Source organism: Cyprinodon tularosa, unplaced genomic scaffold, assembly GCF_016077235.1.
Source record: "Cyprinodon tularosa strain WSP-4 unplaced genomic scaffold, ASM1607723v1 ctg560, whole genome shotgun sequence".
Taxonomy (NCBI): Eukaryota; Metazoa; Chordata; class Actinopteri; order Cyprinodontiformes; family Cyprinodontidae; genus Cyprinodon; species Cyprinodon tularosa.
In genome coordinates this window covers 1,404,542-1,410,450 of record NW_024039297.1, presented here as the reverse complement: position 1 = coordinate 1,410,450, position 5,909 = coordinate 1,404,542, and the positions used below count along the sequence as shown (strand labels likewise).

Here is a 5,909-nt window from a genome sequence, read left to right as displayed (position 1 = left end):
TGATTCAAATGAGTAAATACATCAAATACCTTTTTTTTTTACTTTCTAATTTAAAAATATTATAAAAATAGTTGCTAATCAAGTGTAGGAGCACCTATACACCATAATGCAAGTAGTGTAAAGTTGTTTGCAACCTACTATAATAATAAAACTATGAATTTTATTTTCTTGGATGAAATTATGAAGAAGAAGCAGTTTATGAATTTAAACCTAAACTTATTTCAGTTAATGTTTTGTGGCTTAGTCAAAATCTGGGTTTATATCCACCTGAGATGTTGTGGCTTCACCTTAAAAAAAAACCTTATACTTTAAAAACTCTCCAATGTGACCAAATTCACAATCATTGTGAAAAAAAATAGAATGGAGCAAAAGACTCATAAACACAAGGGTTTTCATAAAGTCTTGGTATTAGGCGTTGCTGCCTAGAACTAGTCATTAAGTTTACATTTAAGTTTAATAATTTTTTATTTGTTTCACTTAAAGCTATTTTTGCCCTGCTTTGCATGAGGAGAAGATGCTTGATAACAGCTTAGGTAGAGTGTTGGTCTCCTGACATGACATCACCTCTCATTATACAAATGCATTTTGTTTAAATCATGTAAAAATTAGAATAAATAGAATAGAAAATCTATTTATTGTCCCACAATGAGGAAATTCTGGTGTTTACAGCAGCAAAAATCCAAGTTCATATTAAATGAAGTGTAAAGCAGATTAGTCAAGTTTCCTGACTTTAAAAAGTAGTATATAACCGCCTAAAGTGAGAAAATATGAAAACAATTGTTTAAATGATCTTAACAGTTGTGACACAGTACTTTAAAAGTAAAAAAAAAATAGCTGTGGTCCAAAAAAAATGCCACTAGTTCCGTTCACATCGTTAGGCACGGACGGGGTTCGAACCCGCGATCTTCGGTTTACGAGACCGACGCCTTACCACTTGGCCACCGCGCCTACCGCCATTTTCACGAGAACACGATATTATTTAACAGCACACATCGTACGATGATTTATCGACGTATTTTTCTTTTTTATGTTATTCATTGTCAGATTGTACGGAAATCTCGTCTGTTAAGTCGATAACACATTACGGAACTCCACCGGAGATATGCCCGCTTTGACGTTCTCTCGAGACCTGTGAGCGTTCAACATGTTTTAGAAAATAAATAATAAGTATAAAATTCATTCAGTCTGTTTCTTTTGTCATATTCAAATCAAACATTACTGTTGTCGAATAACAAAAAAAACAGAACAAACGGCGATAAAATAAAAAAGATTGTTAACTAAATTCGCTCATCAGTGCCGATTTACTCTGCTTATATTTATAACTACAACAATATTTTTGAGACATAACTATATGTATTAATTTTAAGTAAAATCCAAAAATGTGAATTTTTGAAATAGGGCCTTCTATGACAAGGCAGGCTGTAGTGAGGGGGAACGTTTAGAGTGAAACACCCGGAAGTAGCCAAGGAAATCTGTGCTTCCAGTGTAATATGAGTACTCTGGGCTTCACGTTTGGAAGGTTGGAGGAATATTTATGGTCCTCAAAATATTAATGATCATTTCGCGGTGTAAGTAATTCATTATATACCGTTTATGTCTTTTAAGCTGACAGCCGGTTTTAGGCTAGCATATAGCAAACATGGCTAATTAGCACAGATACAAATGCAGCTAAAAATGTGAGTATTGTTAAAGTTCTATGTGTTTTGTCACATATTCATTACAAGTTAAATGTTCCAAGCTATTTTTTTTTAAACCTCCAGTTCAAATGTCTCAGTAGCTCTGAATATTATATAAATTAAATGGTATACTATATTTATCTTTATATTTTAAACAGAAAAAAGGTCAGACTTCTGGAAAGTGTGCAGCCAATAATACTGACCGACAGGTGCAAACATGCAGCTGACAGCTAGACGTTTTGTAAACACACGATTAATGCAAACTTTAAATCACAAAAACATTAGAAAAATACAAAAAGGACGTGTTGCAAACAATAAAATAAAAAATGCAAATCAAAATGCTGCAACTATAGAATATATATATATATATATATATATATATATATATATATATATATATATATATATATGGGATAGGTCATGATAGAGATTATTCTGGATAGAAGAGGAAAGAAAAAAGAAACACCCAAGAAAGTTAAAAAAGAGCACCAAACTTGCTTCATAAAGCAGGACTGTGCCAATCTTAGTCAGTTCCTCTCCAAAAATGTTAGAATCAACTCCCATAATTTATATTCCTTTCAAGACTGCAGATCTGAAGCAGACCAATTTCGGTGACTGCGTCATTGGGTCCTTCCGAGGCCATGAAAATAAGGAGGTTCAGCTTTAGTTTAAAACAGACCGTCCAACCTTCCCCAGCTGTCAGCACCCTTCACTCAGCACATGCTCTGTCGCCTAGCAACCGTGACCCAGCTGAGGTCGCGAGGGGTGCTGGTTCCTATCTCCAGCTGTCTATGGGCGAGAGGCGGGGTCCACCCTGGACAGGTCGCCAGTCCATCGCAGGGCAACACAGAGAAAAACAACCATTCATGCACACACAGAAGTTGGAGGAAGCCGGGGTACCCAGAGAGAACCCGCGCATGCACAGGGAGAACATGCAAACTCCATGCAGAAAGACCCCAGGCCGGGAATCAAACCCAAATCTTCTTGCTGCAAGACAAGTACCAGTGAGCCACTGAGCAGCCACTCAGTAACCATTTAAATTAATTATTTTCATTCATAAATCCCAAAAATGGCGACTTTAGTTGTTTCAGTGTAGCTTGGTTTATTGTTTTTATTGTTACATCGCTGGCTTTGCAGAATGGGATGAAATGCTAAACTGATGCTACTACAATTTACACCAGCGAGTAGGTTGGCCGCCCTCTGCAATGCCCTGGCCACCTCCTGGTGGCGCCAATGCACGAAATACAGAGAAATAATGAGGTTATCGTGTAAATGAATTTATTTAACTTAGACTTAGACTTCTTTATTTGTCATTTTGTATGCACAGGGTGCATACAGAACGAAATTGCGTTACATACAGCTTATGAACGTTGCATTGATATTTCACAATGGCACGAGTTATAGAAAAATACAAAAAGTGCAGCAGTGGTCAAAGTGTGAACAGTGCAGAGGATAAGAGACAGTGTGCAAGTTGCAGTGGTTCAGTGCAAAATGGCATTTGTGCAAAAAATGCGTTATTGAAAAATACAATGAGATGAACAATTTAAAGGGCTAAAAGTTAAAAGTTCAGCAGCATTTGATGCCCGATAATGTGCAATAGGTGCAGAGTTCGGATTGTGGATCAAAGGTTCAACAGTCTGATGGCAGTGGGGAAGAAGCTGTTGCACAACCTGGTGGATCTGCAGCGGATGCTGCGGAACCTCTTTCCAGAGGGCAGCAGGGAGAACAGTCCATGGTGGGGGTGTGAGGGGTCTTTGATGATATTACGGGCTCGGGACACACAGCGCTGTGATGAAATGTCCTTAATGGAGGGAAGAGGAGCCCCAATGATTCCTTCCGCTGTCCTCACCACCCTCCTCACATTCTTCCAGTCAGAAGCTCTGCAGCCTCCACACCACAGAGAGAGACAGCTGGTCAGAACGCTCTCTATGGTGCTTCTGTAGAAGGTTGTGAGGATGGGCGGGGGCAGGCGGGCTCTCCTCATCCTCCGCAGAAAGTACCACCAAACACTATTAGTATAATGTAAAGGGTACATTAAATTATTCAAAGTAGGGGTGGGTATTGGCAAAGAGGTCACGATTCGATTCGAATCATTATTCACATACCACGATGCGATTCTATCACGATGCATCACGATACTTGAAATATTGCGATGCATCGCGATATTTACACTGAACACTGTAAGAAAAAAATCCAGCCCTTACCAGTGGCTGACTGGCTGGGTATGATCTGGATCGTGTCTTCAATTGATACATAACTGAAAGCAACTGAATTCATACATAGCTGTATTTATTGAAACGACTTTTGGAGGTGTTGCCATGGAAACAAATACTGGACAGAAATATTACTATTACTGGTCTTAGGATTCATCAAACTTAAAATAACAAAATAAGGATAATCAGTGCCGTTTACATGGCCTCAGTGGCCCTTTAAACCAATGAAACGAAAACATTCAAATGTATATTTCCCCTTTTGCAAATGACGTGCATCATATCATTTTCATTTTTACCTTCTTTGTTTTAAAAGCCAAAATGCATCCAAGCATCTGACTTGAAATGCGATGGAGCCACGGGGCGAATTTTCATAGTGTCCTCCATGTTTTATTTCATATGACTCGTCTCAGCATCCCGCGGCCGGACATGCTAGTGACACAAAGCAGCGGGCGTCAACACATCCGCAGCGACATCTGCTGGACTGGAAGTTGTATTCCACTTGGTTTGGCTGACGTGGGCCAACCATTAATGTATTTTATTCATTTTTCTTTTTTAAATAATCGATTCTTGCCTTCAAGAATCGATGCAGTAGATCACAAAAATTAGAATCGCGATGCATCGTCATGACGATTATTTTGCACACCCTTAATTCAAAGGCTAATTTGTTTTTTTATATTCCATAACTTGATGGAACATTCAAATATTTAATAATGCATTAAATAGATAAATGTTACATTTCAGACTTCTGATGTTTTCTTTCATGTATTTTAACCAAACTACCTGTAAAATAATAATAATAATAATCCTTAATAAAACCTTCACTGTTTTCCTGTGGCTCCAGCTGAAGCTTGCTGTTTCCTCCGGGGTCTGAGGGAGCCGGCGCGACCCGCGGCTGAGCCCCGCCCACCATGCCGCTGGTGGTGGACGCCGTGTGGGCGCTGTGGAGCATCACAGCCGGCATCTACGACTACTTCCACACCAGCGCAATGGAGGAGCGGATCCACACTCTGGAGCACGTCCTGTCCATCCATCAGTTGGTGATCGCCGGCCTGTCGGCGGGCCTCATCCTGCTCATGGCCTACATCCTGCTGAGGAAACACTGACCTGCATGGCGGTCAGACCGGCGTCCAGGTTAAAGTTTGAGTCCCAAACGAAGGGAAAGTCCAGCAGTAGCTCCTTCCACAGGCCCAGTTCAGTCCAGTTTTAATGTTCATCTGCTGCTCTAATCAGCACTTTACCTGTTTGACAAGCTTGAACGTCCTGGAATTGTTATTTATTCATCCGTGTTTTAAAGCTTTACTCTGAAAGGTTTGACTGGTTCACTGGGCCGTCCGTCTCAGGTACTGGTTTTAAACCGTTTCAGTAAAGCCCCACAGCTGTCTGTGCTTCTGATGGTTTGTCCACAAACTAAAATGCATAAAAACACTGACTACAGAGATCTTTCTTCATCGGTTTTTCTCTATTTATTTATGAATTCTTGTGTGTTTAGAGTTTTTCAAAGGTTTTATAAAAAAAGGGAGACGCTGTGTTGTTTACGTCTCGTTACGCCATCGCTGCTGTTTGTTATCACTGCTCCGTTTGCTCTAATATCTGTTTGATCAATTAAAACCATGAAATCAACGGAAAAATATTGACTAATAAATATAAGTGTAATTTAATCTCTCATTTAGTTTTCATCTTTATTTTACTTTAGTCTTGTGGTTTTAATCTGCACACATAAAGCAGACTTTGCTCTTTTTTAATTCAAGGAGACTGATTATTATTCATTATTAATTTAAAATTTCCATCTTTTCTTCAAATAAAAGTCGACTTTTGGCATAGATATGCAAACTGTTTTTCTAATATTGTATTTTCTCAGTAAAAACTTTGCAAAATCATTGCAGACCTTATTACACTGTAAAAAATCTAGATCTCAATAAGTAATTTTTTTTTTTTAATTAGTGCATTTTTTTCTTGAATTGAGGAGGGAAGTGAGCAATGGAAAAACAATCTAAAAATTATTACAAATTTCTTCAATTAA

At 38.6% G+C, this 5,909-nt stretch overlaps 1 long non-coding RNA gene and 1 other non-coding gene across 2 annotated transcripts; one reads left to right on the top strand and one right to left on the bottom strand.

Moving 5' to 3' along the window:
* Window positions 1-876: 876 nt before the first annotated feature.
* trnat-cgu lies at window positions 877-948 on the bottom strand. Its single transcript has one exon. It is a non-coding gene; the product is annotated as a tRNA-Thr (tRNA).
* Window positions 949-1,436: 488 nt separating this feature from the next.
* LOC119796897 lies at window positions 1,437-5,547 on the top strand. The gene is made up of 2 exons (XR_005282529.1): window positions 1,437-1,568; window positions 4,731-5,547. It is a non-coding gene; the product is annotated as an uncharacterized LOC119796897 (long non-coding RNA).
* The last annotated feature ends 362 nt before the right edge of the window (window positions 5,548-5,909 follow it).